The 23,304-nt window shown below is 40.8% G+C and overlaps 2 pseudogenes; one reads left to right on the top strand and one right to left on the bottom strand.

The window, feature by feature from the left end:
- Positions 1 to 22,478, top strand: part of LOC143653401 (heat shock protein 75 kDa, mitochondrial-like) — a 32,257-nt pseudogene extending 9,779 nt beyond the window's left edge.
- Positions 19,844 to 21,448, bottom strand: LOC143654544 (RNA-binding protein FUS-like; annotated as a pseudogene).
- Positions 22,479 to 23,304: the final 826 nt, after the last annotated feature.

Genomic DNA, 23,304 nt, shown 5'->3' with positions numbered 1-23,304 from the left:
AACAACTTTACGCTAATAAATACAACAATTTAGAGGAAATGGACGGGTTCCTGGAAAGACATGAACAACCAACTTTGACTCAAGAAGACATAGATGACCTCAACAAACCAATCACAAGTAAAGAAATTGAATTAGTCATTCAAAAGCTTCCTAAAAAGAAAAGTCCAGGACCAGATGGCTTCACATGTGAATTCTACCAAACGTTCCAGAAAGAATTAGTACCAATTCTCTTCAAACTCTTCAAAAAAATCGAAGTGGAGGGAAAACTACCTAATTCATTCTATGAAGCCAGCATCACCCTCATACCAAAACCAGGCAAAGATATTACAAAAAAAGAAAACTACAGACCAATCTCTCTAATGAATACAGATGCAAAAATCCTCAATAAAATTCTAGCAAATCGTATCCAACAACACATTAAAAGAATTATACATCATGACCAAGTAGGATTCATCCCAGGTATGCAAGGATGGTTCAACATAAGAAAATCAATTAATGTAATACACCATATCAACAAATCAAAGCAGAAAAATCACATGATCATCTCAATTGATGCAGAGAAGGCATTCGACAAGATTCAAGATCCTTTCCTGTTGAAAACACTTCAAAAGATAGGAATACAAGGGAACTTCCTTAAAATGATAGAGGGAATATATGAAAAACCCACAGCTAATATCATCCTCAATGGGGAAAAATTGAAAACTTTCCCCCTAAGATCAGGAACAAGACAAGGATGTCCACTATCACCACTATTATTCAACATTGTGTTGGAGGTTCTAGCCAGAGCAATTAGACAAGAAAAAGAAATACAAGGCATCAAAATTGGAAAGGAAGAAGTAAAACTATCACTGTTTGCAGACGATATGATACTATACGTCGAAAACCCGGAAAAATCCACAACAAAACTACTAGAGCTAATAAATGAGTACAGCAAAGTAGCAGGTTACAAGATCAACATTCAAAAATCTGTAGCATTTCTATACACTAGTAATGAACAAGCTGAGGGGGAAATCAAGAAACGAATCCCATTTACAATTGCAACTAAAAGAATAAAATACCTAGGAATAAATTTAACTAAAGAGACAAAAAACCTATATAAAGAAAACTACAAAAAACTGCTAAAAGAAATCACAGAAGACCTAAATAGATGGAAGGGCATACCGTGTTCATGGATTGGAAGACTAAATATAGTTAAGATGTCAATCCTACCTAAATTGATTTACAGATTCAATGCAATACCAATCAAAATCCCAACAACTTATTTTTCAGAAATAGAAAAACCAATAAGCAAATTTATCTGGAAGGGCAGGGTACCCCGAATTGCTAAAAACATCTTGAGGAAAAAAAACGAAGCTGGAGGTCTCGCGCTGCCTGACTTTAAGGCATATTATGAAGCCACAGTGGTCAAAACAGCATGGTATTGGCATAAAGATAGATATATCGACCAATGGAATCGAATAGAGTGCTCAGATATAGACCCTCTCATCTATGGACATTTGATCTTTGATAAGGCAGTCAAGCCAACTCACCTGGGACAGAGCAGTCTCTTCAATAAATGGTGCCTAGAGAACTGGATATCCATATGCAAAAGAATGAAAGAAGACCCATCTCTCACACCCTATACAAAAGTTAACTCAAAATGGATCAAAGATCTAAACATTAGGTCTAAGACCATAAAACAGTTAGAGGAAAATGTTGGGAGATATCTTATGGATCTTACAACTGGAGGCGGTTTTATGGACCTTAAACCTAAAGCAAGAGCACTGAAGAAGGAAATAAATAAATGGGAACTCCTCAAAATTAAACACTTTTGTGCATCAAAGAACTTCATCAAGAAAGTAGAAAGACAGCCTTCACAATGGGAGACAATATTTGGAAATGATATATCAGATAAAGGTCTAGTATCCAGAATTTATAAAGAGATTGTTCATCTCAACAACAAAAAGACAGCCAACCCAATTACAAAATGGGAAAAAGACTTGAACAGACACCTCTCAGAAGAGGAAATACGGATGGCCAAGAGGCACATGAAGAGATGCTCAATGTCCCTGGCCATTAGAGAAATGCAAATCAAAACCACAATGAGATATCATCTCACACCCACCAGAATGGCCATTATCAACAAAACAGAAAATGACAAGTGCTGGAGAGGATGCGGAGAAAGAGGCACACTTATCCACTGTTGGTGGGAATGTCAAAGGGTGCAACCACTGTGGAAGGCAGTTTGGCGGTTCCTCAAAAAGCTGAATATAGAACTGCCATACGACCCAGCAATACCATTGCTAGGTATCTACTCAAAGGACTTAAGGGCAAAGACACAAACGGACATTTGCACACCAATGTTTATAGCAGCATTATTTACAATTGCAAAGAGATGGAAACAGCCAAAATCTCCATCAACAGAAGAGTGGCTAAACAAAGTGTGGTATATACATACGATGGAATATTATGCAGCTTTAAGACAAGATAAACTTATGAACCATGTAATAACATGGATGGACCTAGAGAATATTATGCTGAGTGAATCCAGCCAAAAACTAAAGGACAAATACTGTATGGTCCCACTGATGTGAACGGACATTCGAGAATAAACTTGAAATATGTCATTGGTAACAGAGTTCAGCAGGAGTTAGAAACAGGGTAAGACAATGGGTAATTGAAGCTGAAGGGATACAGACTGTGCAACAGGACTAGATACAAAAACTCAAAAATGGACAGCACAATAATACCCAATTGTAAAGTAATCATGTTAAAACACTGAATGAAGCTGCATCTGAGCTATAGGTTTTTGTTTTGTTTTGTGTTGTTTTGTTTTGATTTTACTATTATTACTTTTATTTTTTTCTCTATATTAACATTCTGTATCTTTTTCGGTTATGTTGCTAGTTCTTCTAAACCAATGCAAATGTACTAAGAAATGATGATCATGCATCTATGTGATGATGTTAAGAATTAATGATTGCATGTGTAGAATGGTATGATCTCTAAATGTTGGGTTAATTTCTTTTTTTCCGTTAATTAAAAAAAAAAAAAAAAAAGAGAAGGGATAATTGGAGATGAAGGGATACAGACTGTACAACGGGACTGGATATAAAAACTCAGAAATGGACAGCACAATACTACCCAATTGTAATGCAATTATGTTAAAACACTGAATGAAGCTGCATGTGAGGTATAGGTTTTTTGCTTTTGTTTTTTTTGTTTTTTTTCTTTCTATTATTGTTTTAATTCTTATTCTGTTGTCTTTTTATTTCTTTTTCTAAATCGATGCAAATGTACTAAGAAATGATGAATATGCAACTATGTGATGTTATTAAGAATTACTGATTGTACATGTAGATTGGAATGATTTCTAATTGTTTTGTTAATTCTTTTTTTAATTAATATAAAAAAAAAAAGAATTAATGATTGCATATGTAGAATGGTATGATCTCTAAATGTTGGGTTAATTTCTTTTTTTCTGTTAATTAAAAAAAAAAAAAGAGAAGGGATAATTGGAGATGAAGGGATACAGACTGTACAACGGGACTGGATATAAAAACTCAGAAATGGACAGCACAATACTACCCAATTGTAATGCAATTATGTTAAAACACTGAATGAAGCTGCATGTGAGGTATAGGTTTTTTGTTTTTGTTTTTTTTGTTTTTTTTCTTTCTAGTATTGTTTTAATTCTTATTCTGTTGTCTTTTTATTTCTTTTTCTAAATCGATGCAAATGTACTAAGAAATGATGAATATGCAACTATGTGATGTTATTAAGAATTACTGATTGTACATGTAGATTGGAATGATTTCTAATTGTTTTGTTAATCCTTTTTTTAATTAATAAAAAAAAAAAAAGTAAAAGGATGAATTAAAAAAAAGTGAAAGGATGGAAAAAGATACATCATGCAAAGAGTTAGCATAAGAAGCCTGGGTAAGCTATAGTAATTTCACACACAAAGAAGACTTCAAGACAAAAGAAAAGATAAAGAGGAGCATTTCATAATGAGGAGAGGAGCAATTATTGAGGAACATATAATAATCCTAAATGTGTATTCACCCAATAACAGAGCTTCAAAAATCATGAATAACACCTAAAGGTAGAAATAGACAAAGCCCGAATTAGAGTTAGCGATTCCAACACTCCTCATCAAAAATCATTAGAACAAATGGACAAACAAAAATCATTAAGAACAACAGAAGAAATGAACAGCATCATCTCAACTAACTTGACAACCAATTCTAAAGCACTTCGCCAATTTCCTGTACACATACATCTCCTCTTTGTCCCAGTGCTTCCACTGCTAGGTATTTATATAGATAAATGCAAACATATGTCCACAAGAAAAGACTTGTATACAAATTCTTATGTTAATTTTCTTCATAATAGCCCCAAACTGGAAACAACCCAAAAGTACAGCAACAGATGAATGGATAAACAAATTGTGTTGTATCAATAAAATGGAATTTTACTCAGCAATAAAGAGGAACAAACTACCGTACACACATCAACATGGATGAATTTGAAAAAATATGCTGAGCAAAATAATTCAGATCCAATTCTGATCTGAAGATTCCATTTACATAAAGATTCCATTTATATAAAGTTATAGAACAGGCAAAACTAATTTACAGTTACAGAAAACAGATTAGTGGTTCACTAGAGGAGGGATTGACTTCCAGTAAGCATGAGGAAACTTTCTGAGGGGATAGAAATGTTTTACATCTTCATTGGAACAGTGATTGTACATTTGACAGATGAAAAAGAGCTGTACAATTGACTGCATTCGATTTCATGTATGTAAGTTAGACCTCAAAAAGTTGATTATTTAAAAAAGAGGCGTTCCTTCCACTTTCAGCCAAGAAAGTTAACAGGACCCAGATTTGCCCCTCTGCCTGGAACAACAACAACAACAAATGGACAAAATATATGAAATAACAATTTTTAACTCTCAAAGGTCAATGCAGGGCACTGACAGCAAAGGACAATGATACTTGAGAGGGAAGAATTGAGGTGCGCCTACAATTGCTTCAAGCCTACCGCCGTGAGGTTGCAGCACAAGGAGAGGGAACCCAGGTGGAGTCCAGCAGGCTTCCTGAGTTGAGGAGACACAACTCAGTGTCTGGGAAGTCCCAAACAGCTAGAGTACACACGAATATCTATAGAAATAAAAATACCCAACCCCAAACAGGACAATTCAAAATGACTGACGTTTAACAACAATTCCCAGGTATGTAAGGAAGCAGGAAAATATGATACAAAATGAAAAAAAAGATCAGTCAGAACCAACCCAGAAATGATGCAACTGTTAGAATGACCCTAGAAGAACATTAAAACAGTGGTTATACCTGTATTCATGTGTTCCGGGAGAGAAATAGAGACATGACTAGGACTTCTGGTTGACAAAAATGGCTGCATAAAATATTCCATGGTTCTGTTTTCCCAGAGAATCTTTTTTTTTTTTTAATTTTTTTATTAATCAAAAAAAAGAAAAGAAATTAACACAACATTTAGAAATCATTCCATTCTACAAATGCACTCAGTAATTCTTAGTATCATCACATAGATGTATGATCATCATTTCTTAGTACATTTGTATCGATTTAGGAAAAGAACTAGCAAAACAGCAGAAAAAGATATAGAATGTTAATATAGAGAAGAGAATTAAAATAATAATACTAATAATATATATATATATATATAAAGGAAAAAGAAAAAAACAAAAACAAAAGATACAAACACACAAACAAACAAAAAACCATATTTCAGGTGCAGCTTCATTCAGTGTTCCAACATAGTTACATTACACTTAGGTATTATTGTGCTGTCCATTTTTGAGTTTTTGTATCTAGTCCTGTTGCACAGTCTGTATCCCTTCTGCTCCAATTACCCATTATCTTACCCTGTTTCTAACTCCTGCTGGTCTCTGTTACCAATGATACATTCCAAGCTGATTCTCAAATGTCGGTTCACATCAGTGGGACCTTACAGTATTTGTCCTTTAGTTTTTGGCTAGACTCACTCAGCATAATGTTCTCTAGGTCCATCCATGTTATTACATGCTTCATAAGTTTAGTCTGTCTTAAAGCTGCATAATATTCCATCGTAGGTATACGCCACAGTTTGTTTAGCCACTCGTCTGTTGATGAGCATTTTGGCTGTTTCCATCTCTTTGCAATTGTAGATAATGCTGCTATAAACACTGGTGTGCAAATGTCCGTCTGTGTCTTTGCCCTTAAGTCCCTTGAGTAGATACCTAGCAGTGGTATTGCTGGGTCGTAATCCTTTCTGCCATTCTATGTCTTTTGATTGGGAAATTCAGTCCATTAACTTTTAGTATTATTACTGTTTGAATAATATTTTCCTCTACCATTTTGGCTTTTGTATTATATATATCATATCTGATTTTCCTTCTTTCTACACTTTACTCCATACCTCTCTCTTCTGTCTTTTCATATCTGACTCTAGTGCTCCCTTTAGTATTTCTTGCAGAGCTGGTCTCTTGGTCACAAATTCTCTCAGTGACTTTTTGTCTATAAATGTTTTAATTTCTCCTTCATTTTTGAAGGACAATTTTGCTGGATATAGGAGTCTTGGTTGGCAGTTTTTCTCTTTTAGTAATTTAAATATATCATCCCACTGTCTTCTAGCTTCCATGGTTTCTGCTGAGAAATCTACACATAGTCTTATTGGGTTTCCCTTGTATGTGACAGATTGTTTTTCTCTTGCTGCTTTCAAGATCCTCTCTTTCTCTTTGACCTCTGACATTCCAACTAGTAAGTGTCTTGGAGAACGCCTATTTGGGTCTATTCTCTTTGGGGTGCGCTGCACTTCTTGGATCTGCAAATTTAGGTCTTTCATAAGAGTTGGGAAATTTTCAGTGATAATTTCTTCCATTAGTTTTTCTCCTCCTTTTCCCTTCTCTTCTCCTTCTGGGACACCCACAACACGTATATTTGTGCGCTTCATATTGTCATTCAGTTCCCTGATCCCCTGCTCAAGTTTTTCCATTCTTTTCCCTATAGTTTCTGTTTCTTTTTGGAATTCAGATGTTCCATCCTCCAGTTCACTAATTGTAGCTTCTGTCTCTTTAGATCTACCATTGTAGGTATCCATTGTTTTTTCCATTTTTTCTTCTTTGTTCTTCACTCCCATAAGTTCTGTGATTTGTTTTTTCAGATTTTCTATTTCTTCTTTTTGTTCAGTCCATGTCTTCTTCATGTCCTCCCTCAATTTATTGATTTGGTTTTTGAAGAATTTTTCCATTTCTGTTCGTATATTCAGCATTAGTTGTCTCAGCTCCTGTATCTCATTTGAACTATTGGTTTGTTCCTTTGACTGGGCCATATCTTCAATTTTCCGAGCGTCATCCATTATTTTCTGCTGGTGTCTGGGCATTTGAGCAGATTTCCCTGGGTGTGGGACCCAGCTGGTTGAAAGCTTTTTCTGTGAAATCTCTGGGCTCTGTTTTTCTTTTCCTGCCCAGTAGGTGGCGCTCGTGGCGCTCGTCTGTCTGCACAGCAGTCGGCCCGGGAAACTGCGCGTGGAGGTGGGGGTCGCTGGCCGCCACGGCTTGGGAGAGTGCCGGTCCTAATTGCCCAGCTGGCCCGAAACGCCAAGCGTGACGGGAGGGCCCTGCTATCCAACGTTCCCAGTCAGACCGGGGAGCCACGTGCGTGGAGGGGACCCCAGTCGCCAGCCGCCCCGGCCGGGAAAACGCGCGCCCCTCGGGTAGCTCACCGCAGCAGATTCTCCCTGCCCGTTCAGCCGTTCCAGAATGGGGTACGCTGTCTTTTTGGTCTCTGTCGTGACTCCGGGAGCTGTTTCATATTGTTTCTGTTTCTTTAGTTGCTTTTCTGGAGGAGGAACTAAGACCCGCGCGTCTTACTAAGCCGCCATCTTCTCCGGAAGTCCCCCAGAGAATCTTTGAACAGTTAGCAAAAATTGGCAAAGCCATCGTCCTCAAAACTCTGTAAAGCAGTTATAGGGTTGCAGTAACTGGGTGAGTGCCGAATCAAGAAAACACGACTTAAAACCTGTAGGAGAAGCTTGTGGTGCCCTGGCTGGTCCCTCCCCCAGCCTCTCCTCAGCGTGGTGGGCGCCGGCTGAGCTCTCACTGTGAGTCCTGGTCCGTTCTGGAAGGAGCAGAGTCACCCGTACTCACATACTGGGGTGTTTGTATGTACGTGACAATCTGTCAATTTGTCTACTATCTTGCTACTTGTTTTCCATTTGGTTTTGTTGTTGTTGTTTATCTATTGCTCCTTTTCTACCTTCTTTTGTATTAATCACATACTTTTTGATACTCTGGTTTATTTCTTTTGTTTGTTTCTTAGCTATTCCTTTGAAAAAACATTTGTAAATGATTGCTCCAAGGCTAACAGTATACATTCTTATCAGAGTTTGTTTAGAGTCAGTTCTACTAATTCAAACTTCATGCCTGACACATCATACTTCCCACTTCACAGCAGTGTAATTCTGCTTACTCACTCCCCATTAATAAGATGTTTCATAGACTAAACGTTCATAATTAAAGCATGTTGCTTTCCCTCAACAAACCTAGTTTAGGGGGGCCGACAGATGTGCAAAGAAAATTTACATCAGCGAGGTAAGGGTAAAAAGAGAGAGAGGCACAAGCTGTTGGCAGAAGTGGCCTCAAAGAAGTACTTATCAAATATGATCAAAGAGGTTGGGAATCCAAGAGGGCTTCACAGAGGTGGTGCTAAAAATGGATTTGTAAAACTAAGTATGACTTAACCTGGTGCAAAAAGAGAAAAATGATGCCATAGGCAGAAGGAACTAGGAAGTGCCAGGAGTTCATTGTGGTTGCCACAGGCAGGGGGCATCAGGGAGAGAGGGAAGAAATGAGATTTTAGTTTTAGGACTTTATGTCTGGATCATAGAAAGCCATGCATGTCTTGCCAAATTCTAACTAAAGTGCCTGGACAGTAGGGAAGCCACTGAAGTGCTTTAGTATGTTCGGATTTGTTTTGGGCAATGGAGGATGGACTGAAGGACACAAGGCAGGAGGGCAGAGAAAGGACTTTGTAGGAGAATTCGATTGTCCCTATGAGACAACCTGGAGAAAAGGACTGCAGAGGCAGGTACTGAAGGAAGTAGAACCAGAAGACCTCATCATCATCTGGATGAGGGGAATGAGAGTGCAGGAGATGTCTGGGAGAACTACAGGTAGAAATAAAATTCACTAGGTTAGAGAATGCAGGCCATGGCCGATGTCATGGGAAGGGGTAGGGCAGATAAGTTCAAGGTGGAGCATGTTGAGTGTGGGGGTGTCTATGGAAGTTCAGTTGAACTCTCTGGTGTTAGAAGAGAGAAGAATGGGATTGGGAGTCATTGACGGATGGGTGTGGGGAGGTGCCTGCAGCATGGTTCTGGATGAAATTGACTAGCCTGAACATATACAGTCAGGATAACAGGCAAGAAGGGAGGCTTGGAAGGGGTCCGAGGGGGTCCCAAGGAGGAAACTGTTCAAGAAGAGAGTGGTTTGCCAAGATTCTGCACTCTGAGGTAGCATTACTGGTCACTTGTTAAATATTTCATTGGCCTTCCTGCTTAACCCAAGAGGATGCTGTGTGACAATTGAGCATGTGGGAATTTTTTACCCATTATTAATGTACCAGTATCTGCTTCTCAAGGCTCAGGAGGATGGGTTACAGCACCCAGCCCAGGGGATCTCAACCCCTGCCGCTGTGCAAGGCAGGGAAGGATGAGACACCACTTCTGGCTTTCTCTCCCTGCGAGCCTTGTCACAGTGGGTATGGCCTTAATGAAGGTGAAGGAAGCCACCATTTATTGAGGACCTACTATGTGCTAGGCATTCCACAGATCAACAGGAAAATGTGAGAAAGCTGTTTGTTCATTCTATTGGTAAAAAACAAAAACAAAGACTGAGAATTTTGGAATGTGTTTATGGTCTGACTTGTTTGCCAAATCAACTTTTTTTAAATTTCAAACCTTTCTAGCATTTCCTGCTTTCTCTTCTCCCATTCAATCAGAGAGTCTGCCCTTGCTCCTGAGTTCAAGGTAGATTTAAGACAGAACTTCCTGACTTTTTGTTTCTAAAGGCTAAAAATATTAAAAAATAGTATTTGAGGAGAGAGAGAAAAAAAGAAAAACAAACAAACAAAACCAACAACTTGCCAGGCCTGGAGGTAGGAGATGAGTGTTGCAGAGAGCCAGGTCACCAGACCTGTAAGGGAAAGGCTTTCTGGTGAATCTCGGTGAGGAACAGAGAGGGTGTTTCGTCATGTGACCATGTGATTGTAAAACCTGTGACTGATACTCCCTTAAAAAAAATAGTAAAATTAAAAAAAAAGTATTATCATCAATTGTAACAATCTTTCCACACTAATGCAAGTGTTGGTGGTGGGGTAGTGTATGGGAATTCTGTATTTTACGCACGAATGTTCTGTGAACCCACAACTTCTCTAATAAAAAAAAATTAAACAAACAAATTGATGATAACACTGTTTTTGTAATTTTACTATTTTTTTAAGCAGTAATTACATTTGTCACAATTGTTGGTGAAAGATTATTAAAGTAGTACCATAACTATTGCCCATAGTTTATGTAGGGATATTTTTTTGCTCATATTCCCAACCTATTTTTATTATTTTTTTCATGCATGTCTTTATTTTATTACTCATCTACCTGTGGACTAGATAAAGGGAGTATCAGTCACAGGTTTTTACAATTACATGGTCACATGATGAAAGCTATATAGTTTACAATGATTATCAAAGATCAGGGCTACTGGATTACAGTTTGGTAATTTCAGGTACCTCCTTCTGGCTATTCTATTACACTAGAAACTAAAAAGAAATGTCTGTATAAAGTCAGTAGTTATAATCATTTGTTAAATCCTAATTCCTCAGTTATACATCTTCCCTCAAATTTGATAATTCTCTCAGTCTTAAGGGATATTGGACAATGACCATTTTGACTTCTTCATACTGGAAAAGGGTGTTGACGCTATGGGGTAGAGGAATGAACCTGGTTGATGTTTTTGGAGAGACTGGTACCTCTGGGTTTCAGGGCTTATCTGGCCTAGGAACAATCTGGAGGCCTTAAGTTTCTTAAAGAATAAACTTACTAACAAAAGCTTTTATAGAGTCTTAGAGCCCTGAGTATTCTTTAGGGTTTTTAGAAATACTGTTGGGTGGAACTTGGCTGACTGTGGCAATTTGCAACATCTGGCTGGAGCTTGCATAAGAGTAACCTCCAGAATAGCCCCTCAACTCTATTTGAAATCTCTTAGCCACTGGAACTTTGTTTCATTTCTTTTCCCCCTTTTATTCAAGAAGGGATTGTCTATCCCACAATGCCAGGGCCAGGCACATTCCTGGGAGTCATGTCCCATGTTGCCAGGGAGACTTATACCCCTGAGAGTCATGTCCTATGTAGAGGGGAGGGTAGTGAGTTTATTTCCAGAGTTGGCTTAGAAAGAAAGGCCACATCTGAGCAACAAAGGAGGTGCTCTGGGAGGTGGCTTTTAGGCATAATTATGAGTAGACTTAGCTTCATCATTTCAGGAATATAAGGACAATCCTCAAGATTGAGTGCTTGGCAAATTAACATGGGAGTCCCTAATGCTTGAACAAATATCAGGAATTCCTGAGGTGGGGGAGTTTAACAGTTCCATATTTGCTCCCAGTTCATCAGGGGTACTTTGCAAAAACATCTGTTTTCTGCCCCAAACATTCTGGAATGTATCAGTGTATTACAGTAACCTGTGCAGAATAACAAGATTCCATTCCCTGCGCTAAGTTCCATGTAATTAGGTTGTTTAAATAAACTGAACAGACAGGTTAAATTAGATGATGTGTTATGGAAAATTTAAATTTTGGATAAAATAAAATCCCTTCCTTTGGTCTCACACAGAAATTGAAGTTTCAAAATACAGACAATATTATTCTTTACCCTGTCTTTTGCTGTCCTAACCAGGTCAGCTTTATTCATATCTCTAATTGAAGTCCGATCTCTGTTTCAGCTTCTTTAACAGTTGCTGTATGGAGTATCAGGCATCCTCTTAAACCATCCCTCTCCTTGTTCCAATCAACAGTTTCTTTGGGAAGCGTTAGTTTAAGAGTCTAAATTTTACTTTTAGTTTTTGATCATGACCATTATGTATGCACATTAAGTAGATGAGAGCTGGCTGTGGGGGGGGGGGAGGGAAGAGACTCTGTGGGTTGCTGTCTTGCTTCTGTGGGTCACTTTGCCCACCCAGCTGCCTGTGCTCTTGGAAGTAAAGAGGCAGCACTCACTCTCATGCTATGGCGGTCAATTCATGGGCAATTCAGAAAGGGCAAAGATGTGGCATTCTAGCAACCATTTCTGTTTTCTGGGCTTATGGCAGACCACCAATTTATTGTATTTCTCTGTTGAGCCCACACTCGGCTTCAGTGTAGTCCTCCAGGCAGCTCTTACCAAATCAACTGTAAGTGGCTGAAGCAATTAGTAAGCCCCAATGCCTGTCTGAGCTCCAAACTCACCCTTCTGTTCTGGGATTTGTGGTACTTCGGCTGGGACTCTGACCACCAAGAGGAACGAGAGGGAAGCTGGAGGCTGAAGGAGGAAGAAGGGACTTGTTCCTTCCTGTCTGCTAAGTTGCTAGGCATCACCATGGCAATGCTCCTTCACTCCAGCAGCTGCAGTTCCTTCCTATAGCAACAGCTGAATCCAGTTCATAGTTTTTTCCAGCTTCCTTGTGCCCCCTCAGAGACGCCAATACCAGCCTGCCAACCCCCTCCTCAGCAGTCTGAATTTTGCCTCTGTGGGGCCCCTCCTCCAATCTTCTACCTTTTTATCACTCCTTTTGGGCCCCGGCTGTACGGGTGATAGCTGCTTCCTGCAGTTGCTACCTTCATGATTGCTTAGGGATTCCCTTTTTACCTTTTGGTTATCTCGGTAATAATTCTTTATATTAAATTCTCTTTGTTTAAATAACTGATATGATTCCTGTCCCCTGACTGATACAGTGGAAAACATGATAAAACTTATTTGCCATTCTTGGATTTATCATTACGTTTTACACATTTGCCTTTTAGATCCTGTAGGAAGTAAAAAAGTGGAGTTACAAATAAAAAATACAATAGTACTGGCATTTATGTTTACCCATGGCATTATCGTTACTGGATACATTTATTTCTTCAGGTGACTTCATTCAACTGTTTGGTGTCCTTTCCTTTCAACTTGCAAAACTCCCTTTGGCATTTCTTATGACGAATGGCTTAATCTCTCCCTTATTTTTATATATTTTTGGCATGGGCAGGCTCTGGGAGTCTAACCTGGGTCTCTGGCATGGCAGGCAAAAATCTCCCTTATTTTTGAAATACAGTTTTGCTAGATATAGAATTCTTAGTTGGCAATATTTTGTTTTTAGAATTTTAAATATGCCTTCCCACTGTCTTCTTGCCATGGTTTCCGATGAGAAATCAGCACTTAATCTATTGAGGCTCCCTTATCTGTGACATGTTGCTTCCCTCTTGTGACTTTCAGAATTCCCTCCTTATCTTTGGCATTCAACAGTTTGATTATAACATGTGGGTCTATTGGGATCATCCTATTTGGAGTTCATTGAATATCTTGGATGTGTAAATTCATGTTTTTTTTTTTTAATTTGGGAGGTTTTAGGCCATTATTAAAAAAAATTCTCTCTGCCCCTTTCTTCTTTTCTTCCTCCTTCTGGGATTCCCACAATACATATAGTGGTATACCTAACGATGTTTATAAGATTCCTCAGGTTCTTTTCATTTTTCTTGATTCTCTCTTCCTTCTGCTTCTCAGGCTGGATGTTTCAGTTGTCTTATCTTCAAGTTCACTGTTCTTTCTTCTGCCAGCTCCAATCTGCTATTGAACCCTGTGCCAGTTTGAAATGTGTTGTGACCCCAGAAAGGCCATATTCTTTAATTCTCATTCAGTAATGCTGGGTGGGATCTTTTTTATTGTTTCCATGGAGATCTGACCCAACCAGTTGTGGCAACTTTTCATTAGATGGTTTCCATGGAGATATGTCTCCACCCATTCAAGGAAAGGTTGCTTACTAGAGCCCTTTAAGAGGAAACCATTTTGGTAAAAGCTTTAGAGCCCACATAGCCAGAGACCTTTGGAGATGCAGAAGAAAAAGCACCCTGGGAAGTCGTTTGAAGAAGTTGGTAGAGAAAGCTAGAAGACATTGCCGTGTGTCTTCCCAGCTGAGAAAGAATCTATGAACTTCATCAGCCCTTTCTTTGGAGTTAAAATATCTTTCTTTGAATGCTTTAGTTTGGACATTTCTATGGCCTTAGAACCATAAACTTGCAGCTTAATGAATTCCCCCCCCCCCCTTTTTTTTAACATGGGCAGGTACCGGGAATCGAACCCGGGTCCTTTGGCATGGCAGGCAAGCATTCTTACCTGCTGAGCCACCATGGCCCATGAATTCCCTTTTTAAAAGCTATTCCATTTCTGGCATATTGCATTTTGGCAGCTTTAGCAAACTGAAAAACCCCCTTTGGAGAATTTTAAATTTCTATTACTGTGGTCTTCAGCTCAATTTAGTTCCGTTTCATAATTTTTATCTTTCTATTGATGTTCTCTTGTATTCATCTATCATTTTCATAATGTCTTTTAGGTTCATATTTTCTTTTAGCTCTATGAACATATTTAGGACAATTTTTAAAAAGTCTTTGTCTGAAATGTCCCAGGTCTGATCTTCCTCATTGATGGTTTCTAATGCTTTAATCTTCTCCTTTGCCTGTATGTTTTTATTTGTTTGTATGTTTTGTAATCTTTTGTTTAAACCTGGGCATTTTGAAGAAATTTGTTTGATTGCTGTATACATGTTTTAGCAACCATATATACATTTCTTTCGGATAGGTACTTAGGAGTGAAATTGATGGTTCATAGGTTATACATGTTTTCAGCTTGAGTAGATACTGCCAAGCAGTTTTTGAAGTGATTGTGCCAATCTACTCTTCTACTAATAATCAATGAGTCACTCTACATACTTGCCAACGCTGTGTATTGTTAATCTTTTAAATTTTAGCCATTTTAGTGGTGTATAGTGGTATCTCTTCATGGTTTTATTTTTAATTTTCTTTTTGAGTGATGAGATTTCAGCAACTTTTCATAACATCATTGATATTTGGATATCCTCAATCAAATGTCTTTTTAAATATTTTGCCTATTTTCCTATTGTTTGTATTTTTCTTGTAGTTTCATAAGAGTTATTTATATATCCTGATATGAAGACTTGTTGCTAGTTAACTATGTGGCACATTTGCACTCCCATTCCATGGCTTGTGTTTTCACTGTCTTAGTTATATCTTTTGATGAACAGAAGTTCCTGATTTTGATGGAGTTAAAGTTTATAATCTTTTCCTTTATGATACAGTTTTCCTTTCTGTGCCCTGCCTAAAAAATCTTTCCCTAATCCAAGAAAAAGTATTCACCCATTTTATCTTCTATAAGTTTAATTGTAGTAGCTATTTTTCTCCATTTGTTTGTTTGTTTTGGCCTGGGCAAATTCCAGGAATCAAATCTGGGTCACTGGCAGGGCAGGCAAGAATTCTGCCACTGAACCACCATTGTACCGCCCTGTATTAGCTATTTTTATTAAGGCCTATACTGGAATTAGTTTTTATGTGTGGTGTAAAATAGGGACTAAGATTTATATATTTGTTTTTACTATATGGCTATTCATTTTTTAAAATTTATTTATTAATTAAAAAAATGTAACAAATGAAATACATTAACATAGATAATCAGTAAATACAATATCATCACTTAGTTACATATTTATCATTTCTTAGAACATTTGCATCCATTCAGAAAAATAAGTAAATAGACAATAGAAAAAGAAATAAAACACAAACAGAAAAAAAAAGATTATACCTACCATACCCCTTACCCCTTGCTTTCACTGATCACTAGCATTTCAAACTAAATTTATTTTAACATTTGTTCCCCCTATTATTTATTTTTATTATATGGCTATTCATTTGATATAGCACCATTCATTGAAAAAAAACATCTGTTTCTCATCACCTTTGTGCTGGTCTGAACCTGTGGTGGACCCTGGAAAAGCCATGCCCTTTGATCTTCATTCAATATTGTTGGGTGGGAGCATTTTGATTGTTTCCGTGAAGATGTGACCCACCCAATTGTGGGTGGTAACTTCTGATTAGATGATTTCCATGGAGGTGTGTCTCCACCCACTGAAGGTGGAGTTGCTTACTGGAGTCCTTTAAAAGAGGAAACATTTTGGAGAGAGTCCATTTTGGTAGAGCCATGAGAAAGCCAGCAGACACCGCCATGTTTGCCATGTGCCCTTCCAGCTGAGAGAGAAACATTGACTGTCATTGGCCTTCTTGAACCAAGGTATCGTTTCCCAGATGCCTTAAATTGGACATGTCTATAGACTTGTTTTAATTGGGACATTTTCTCGGCCTTAGAACTGTAAACTAGCAACTTATTAAATTCCCCTTGTTAAAAGCCATTCCGTTTCTGGTATATTGCATTCCGGTAGCTAGCAAACTAGAACAACCTTCATCATTAACGAAGTATTTTTTTCTTTCAATATTGCACTGGCTTGTACCACTTTTAAAATGTTGGCTAGAGTGGTGATAATAGACTTCCTGCATAGTTCTTTAACTTTAAAACAGCTTTATTGAGATATATTCACACACCATACAAATCAACCAAAGTATACAATCATTGACTCACAGTGTCATCAAATAATTGTGCATATAACCCCACTATCCATTTTAGAACATTGTCATTTCTCCAGAAAAGAAAAAGAAAAAAGAAAATAAAAATTCTCCCATATCCCTTATTCCACCCCTATTATTGAACCATAGTATTGGTGTAGTACCTTTGTTACTATTGATGAAAAAGAGCATTAAAATATTACTGTTAACTGTAGTCCATTTTTTGCAACAAACGCACTTCCTCCCATATACCCCGCCATCACCAACTCCATGCAATAGTGTCGTCTGATCTGCTACAGCCATGAAAGAACTTCCCTGCACTTGTACGGTTAATCACAACCATTCACTACCACAAGACTCACTGTGTTATATATTCCCATGTTTTAACCTCCAGCTTTCCTTCTGGTGGCATACATGTGTACCAGTTTGAAAGGATTATGTATCCTAGGAAAGCCGTGTTTCAATCCTGATCCATCCTGTGGAGGCAGCCCTTTCTTTTAATTCCCTATTCAGCACTGTAGGTTGGAAACTTGATTAGATGATCTCCACCGAGATGTGACACACCCAATTGTGTGTATTAACCTTTGATTAGAGGGAGACATGACTCCACCTATTCCAGGTGGGTCTTGATTAGTTTACTGGAATCCTTTAAAAGAGGAAACATTTTGGAAAAAGCATCAGAGCCACGAGGGCTAACAAAATCCATGCAGCCAGAGACCTTTGGAGATGAAGAAGGAAAACACCTCCAGTGAGCTTCATGAAACAAGAAGCCTGCAGAGAAGGCTAGCAGATATAGCCATGTTTGCCATGTTCCTTTCTGGTTGAAAGAGAAACTGAACGTCATCAGCTGTCTTGAACCAAGGTATCTTTCCGTGGATGCTTCAGATTGGACATTTCTATAGCCTTGCTTTAATTTGGTCATTTTCACAGCCCTAGAATTGTGAAAAAAAACTTCCCCTTTTGAAAAAGCCGTTCCACTTCTGGTATATTGCATTCTGGAACACATGACTTACAACACATTCTTGCAAACTGGAACACATGACTCTTAATGTCCCCTTCCCACCACACTCACACACCTTTCAGCACCTTTGACTATTGTCACAATAACATGCTACCATCACTTCTGTGCATTTCCAAACATTTAAGTTCAACCTAGTTAACATTCTGCACTTATTAAGCAACTGTTCCCATTTCTTTAGCCTCATTCTATATCCTGGTAACCTATATTCTATATTTTATGTCTGTGAATTTATATAATATAATATAACAAACTTTTGAAAAATTCCTTAAACTGTTCTTGCTTTCTCTTTTGTCTCCAGGACTCTACTTGTGTTTTTTCCTCCCTCTGGAGTGCTCTTTGTGCTGGTTTGAAGCTATTATGTACCTCAGAAAAGCCGTGTTCTTTTACTCCTGATTCAGTATTGTAGGGTGGGACCTCTTGATTAGGTTGTTTCCATGGAGATGTGACACACCCAGCTGTGGGTGTGACCTTTTGATTAGATTACTTCTATGGAGACACACCCAATTGAGAGTAGGACCTTTTGATTAACTGGGGATATGACTCCACCCATTTAAGGTGGGTCTTAATAGCTTACTGAGGTCCTTAAAAGAGCTCACAGAGACAGAGAGAGAGTTCACTTTATGCTTGCTGAGACTCACATCATCCAGGCAGGCTATGAATAACAAGTAGATGTTACTGACAAAATAGACTGTGCCAGTCAAGAAACTTCATCCCACTTGGTATTATAATAACTGGCCGTATCTCACCATTTGAATTCTTTAAGGATTCTAAGTAAGTATTGAAAATTTACATCTGTTTTTTGAACCCTAAAACAGCTCTTATAAACTTAGGGTGGCAGATATAGGAAGACAAAGGTGAATCTTTCAATCATTCAACAAATATCTACTGAGCACCTGCTCTGTGCCAGGTGAAGGGCCATGTCCTGGGGTCACGATGATGAATAAGATAACAGTGCCTTCCTGGAGCTTACATGATAATGGGGGGAGCAGATGATGAACAGGCAGTAAAAAAAATTCCTGGTTGTGGTTAATGTTATGAAGGTAACAAATGAGAAGGTAAGCTAGCTACCGATGGAGTGGTGGTGGCCATGTGGGGCACGTGGGAGGCACTGAAATAAGTGTGAGCTGTGGGTACCGCTGCTGGGGACTGACCGCTTGCAGCCTCTGTTGCCCGGGGAGGAAAACCAGTTCTGGGTCCTTAGAGAACCACGGCCAGTTAGGAGACCCCAGACCAAGTCTGGCTGCCCCCAGCTTCCACGCTGGATGGATGTACAGCACACAGGCTGCTGAAAAGAAGGAGGAGGAGCACCCGCATTCTCATGTGCAGCACAGAGACCGTGTAGGGTTCCATCTCCATACGTGAGTTTCAGGCTGGGACCAAAAGCTCTGGGGCATTGTTATGCTCTAGGTGTTTATTCAAGAACTGATTTCCAACAACCATGGTACGTTGGGAAACCTGTGTCATAAGGTGCTGTTGGAAGGCCAGATGTCCCCAGCAATGGAGATTCACTTGCAGCCTGATGCCGAGGAAGGCGTCTCCAGGACTCGGGACGCTGGCATTGGCATGGCACACGAGCTGGTGTCCCATCTGGGGACAATTGCCAGATCAGAATCAAAGGCCTTCTTGGATGCGCTGCAGAGTCAGGCTGAGGCCGGCTGCAAGGTCAGAGTGGGTTTCTACTCTGTCTTCATGCTGGGCGGCAAAGTTGAGGTCTGTGTCCATTTGGTGGGCCCAGGAAACCCGGGTCACAGTGGTTTTCTGACAGCATAGAGGGTTTGAAATTGCTGAAGCTTTGGGAGTTAGAACTGGGACCAAAATAATCATCAACTGCAAATCAGACTGAAGAGAGTTTGCCAGCAAGGCTCGGGTACGAGATGTGGTCACAAAGTACAGTAGCTTTGATGGCTTCCCCCTGTGCCTTAAAGGGAGCAGTCTAACACTTTACAGGCAGTCTGGGCGATGGACACCAAGGATGTGGGCGAGTGGTGACACGAGGAATTTTACCACTGCATCGCGTAGGGCTATGACAAGCCCCTCTACTCCTTGCACCACAAGACAGACGCACTGCCCAGCGTCCGGAGCTGCTTCTACACACTGGAAATGAAACTACCATAAAAAAACGATGTTTTTAAATGGGAACCAGAGGTATGGCTACAATTACATGGCTTGACACAAAAAACCCATAGGTGGATGAGGAATTTTTACAAATCATTACAAAATAATGAGGGAAATGCTGGATACAGGAGGGAAAGCTGTTCTGGAGAGCCTCAGGACCAGGTTGATACAGCCTCTCCCTGTGACCCTGTCTGTGCTCATTTCTGGAATCCACCTTGCTGGGGCCAAAGCCACCTCTGTCTCCACCACCCCGGCCCCCTCCGAAGCCCTATGGTCCCCACCAAGGCCTTGGTAGCTGCCCCAAGGCGTCATGGTACCATGACGACCATCTCCATAGTTTACCCCCATGTGAGAGCCTCGTGGACCCCTCCTGGGCCCTTGGGCTTAGGGGCTTAGGGGCTTACACTGGTTGCTCTCATTCCTCCAAGAGAAGTTCATGTTCTCACCTGTCGGATTAGACACACCCCATCCCCAGTTCGCTGCCATCTTCCACTGCCACCACCTCCACCGGGGGATCCTCCCTGGTCACCACCACTGCCACGGCCTCCATGACCACTGCCACTACCCCACTGAGGTCTGCACCCAAGGAGCAAAGGAGACCGTGATAGGATTTCCCGAGAATTCTTTACCATCCAACCACCCAGTGGCAGCGTTAGCAGAAGGTGGGTCATCAAATGAGACTCTCCCTTCCGCCTGTCTGTTTCCCTGTCTGTGGACAGATTAGTCATGGGCTGCCCTGTTTTCTTATTTGTCTTAAAAATACCAATCTGCTTGAAGTAATTAGCCACAGACTGAATTTTAACATTTTCTCCCAAACCTTGCAGAAAGATGGTGCTGTTGTCTGAATTATCCTGTTCAGAGTCATAACATGATCCTTGGACCTGAGGGCCAACACATTTATTGAGGCTGGTCACTTGCACTCATGCCCCTGCTGCCTACACAGCCACCTCCATGACCTCTGGGTTCCTAACCAACACTGCTATGGTTGTAACCACCATCGCGCCCTGACCAAAGCCCCCCATGGTCTTGATGGCCTCCCCCATAGCCGCCACCACCACTGCTCATGGATGACTGATCATGTCTGCAGTTCCTTAGTTCTGCCTCTGCCACCCCCACTGCTACTGTTATACTGGTTCTGCTGTCCATAGCCCTGAGGGGGATTATAGGAGCTTTGCTGCTGCTGTCTGTTGCTTTGTTGCAGTCCACCATAGCTGGACTGTTGCCTACAGCCCCCATTCTGGGGTTGTCCATAACTGCTGCTCTGAGAACTGCCACCATAGCTTCCTCAGGTGCTGCTGGGAGCTGGCCGCTGCCCACAGCCAGGGCAGGAGGACTGCTGCCCATAAGACAATTGGGAACTCTGGCTATTGCCATAGCCACCAGTTGAACCATATCCCCAGGGAGCTGACTGGGTGCCTTGGCCTGGGTTCTGGATCTGCCTATGAGAAGAACGGTAGCTGCTCCACCATGGTCTGAAGTGTCCACTGTAATCACCATAACTCTGCTGTCCACAGGGCTGGCTGACTGCTCTGCTGGGAGTGGTTTGCCCAGGCTGGGTGGGGTGGGCCCCATAGCTTTGAACTGCTTGTTGGGTGTAGTCTTTTACGGCCACATCCATGCATGCACACGTGGGTGGATCAGTAACAAGACAACACTACAGAGCACCAACACCTCGAGGGCTGAGCTGAAACCATTAACCTTTGTTCTGAGCTGGGTTCCAGCATGATGCTGGGCAGCACAGAGTCCTCCTCCAGACCTCCTGACATCCTGCCCAAGTGGCTGCACTTCATTCAAGGTCTTGGTGGGCAGTGAGGACATACCCAGGAGCCTTGGCCAGCAGAGCGCACTCATCAGGAAACACTCTGCAGCTGAGGTTAATAAAGTTTTTTGTTGACCAGAGTAAAGAGAAATGCTGAGAAATACGTGAAGCTTTTTGAAGATAATGGCTTGTTCATGGGGGAGGGCATCTTGACCATTGCAAAGCAGGAGGTCAAGGAGGAGATTGCAAAGTCACTGCGGTCCGAGCCCTCCCACATCTACTACCTCTGTGCCCCCAGCCAGCACCTGGCGGAGCACTTGCCCTACTCTGAGGCCTCAAGGCAGAAAGACACGGAGGTTCTTTCCCACTGTGAATAGTTTAATGAGCTGACCCTGCTACATCACCTTGCACGTGACAAGAGGAAGCTGGTTTCTGTGGAAATGGACATCGTTGTCCATCATTACAAGGAGAAGCAGGTGAAGGGCAGGTTCCCAGCTGGCAAGCACCTGTCTGAGGATACAGAGCACGCCATGGCCTGGATGAAAAATGTGCCCAGGCTGTGTGTCACCAGAGTGAAGGGGACTCTTCGCCTGGTCACCCACCTCGTTATGATCACTGTGCTAGAGATAAGGCCGCCTGGCCTTTCCTGTGACTGCAGCAGCTGGCCAGGACCCACGCACAGATGCTGCAGCCCACCCTGGAGATCAGCCCCAGGCACACACTGATTAAGAAGCCCTATTAGCTGAGAGATCATGAACCTGACCTGGCCCAGCTGTGCATGGTCCAGATATATGAGGACACCACAATGGTGGTGGGGCCTACTGACAGCCCCAGACCAATGATGGGCAGCCTGGACGAGCTCCTCTCCAGAGCCCCAGCCGGGCACTGACAGCGGGGCCTGGTGTGTAACAGCTGAGGGGAGAGGACCCAACAGTCACAGGCCCCAGGGATGCAAAGGAAGGCCTGACACCACGGCTGAGAACACCACCTTTTTGAGCTTTATTTATCCAAATTAAAAGGTATTTCTTAATCTTAAAATTTAAAAATGGGGTGGTGATGTGGATTTCAGGGTGGTGTTATGCATGCTGGTCAGTTGTAGAGTTGGTGCCTTGGGAGTGGGGCTGGAGTTCACTAAAAAGATGGTGGAAAGATGTAGGGAAGGATTGAGCCATAGGAGTTGGTTGAAGTTTGTTGTTCCTTTGGTATATCTGAGGTCCTTTTGAACAAAGTAAGAAGCAAGAAGCAGTCTCAGTACCTCTTGAGTGCTCTGGTAAGTCCCCTGTCACAGTCTCTGCTCAGAAACTGAAGGGGCTATTCATCACAGCTCCAAGGCTAAATATGGACTTTTAGGTGTCTCAGACTTTGCTGATGGGGCTGTGGCACGCCCTTTTCGCAGATGTTTTGCAATATGTATCAAGAGTCTTAAGGAGGTTAATCTTTTCTGACCCCTGCAAACCAGGGAATTACCCCAAAGAAATATTCAGAATTGAGGACGAAAGATTTCTGAAAACAATGTTCATTTCAGGGTTGTTTAACTGGTATAAATTGGAAACAATAGAGGACTATGTAATTAATTATGTACTTTAGTTTGCTAAAGCTGCTGAAGTGCAATATACCAGAAATGGACTGGCTTTTAACAACAGGAATTTATGAGTTTACAAGCTTAAAGTTCTGAAGCCATGAAAATTACCAAATCAAGGCATCATCAAAATGAT

This window comes from Tamandua tetradactyla, chromosome 13 (assembly GCF_023851605.1).
Source record: "Tamandua tetradactyla isolate mTamTet1 chromosome 13, mTamTet1.pri, whole genome shotgun sequence".
NCBI lineage: Eukaryota > Metazoa > Chordata > Mammalia > Pilosa > Myrmecophagidae > Tamandua > Tamandua tetradactyla.
This window is presented reverse-complemented; position numbering and strand designations above follow the sequence as displayed.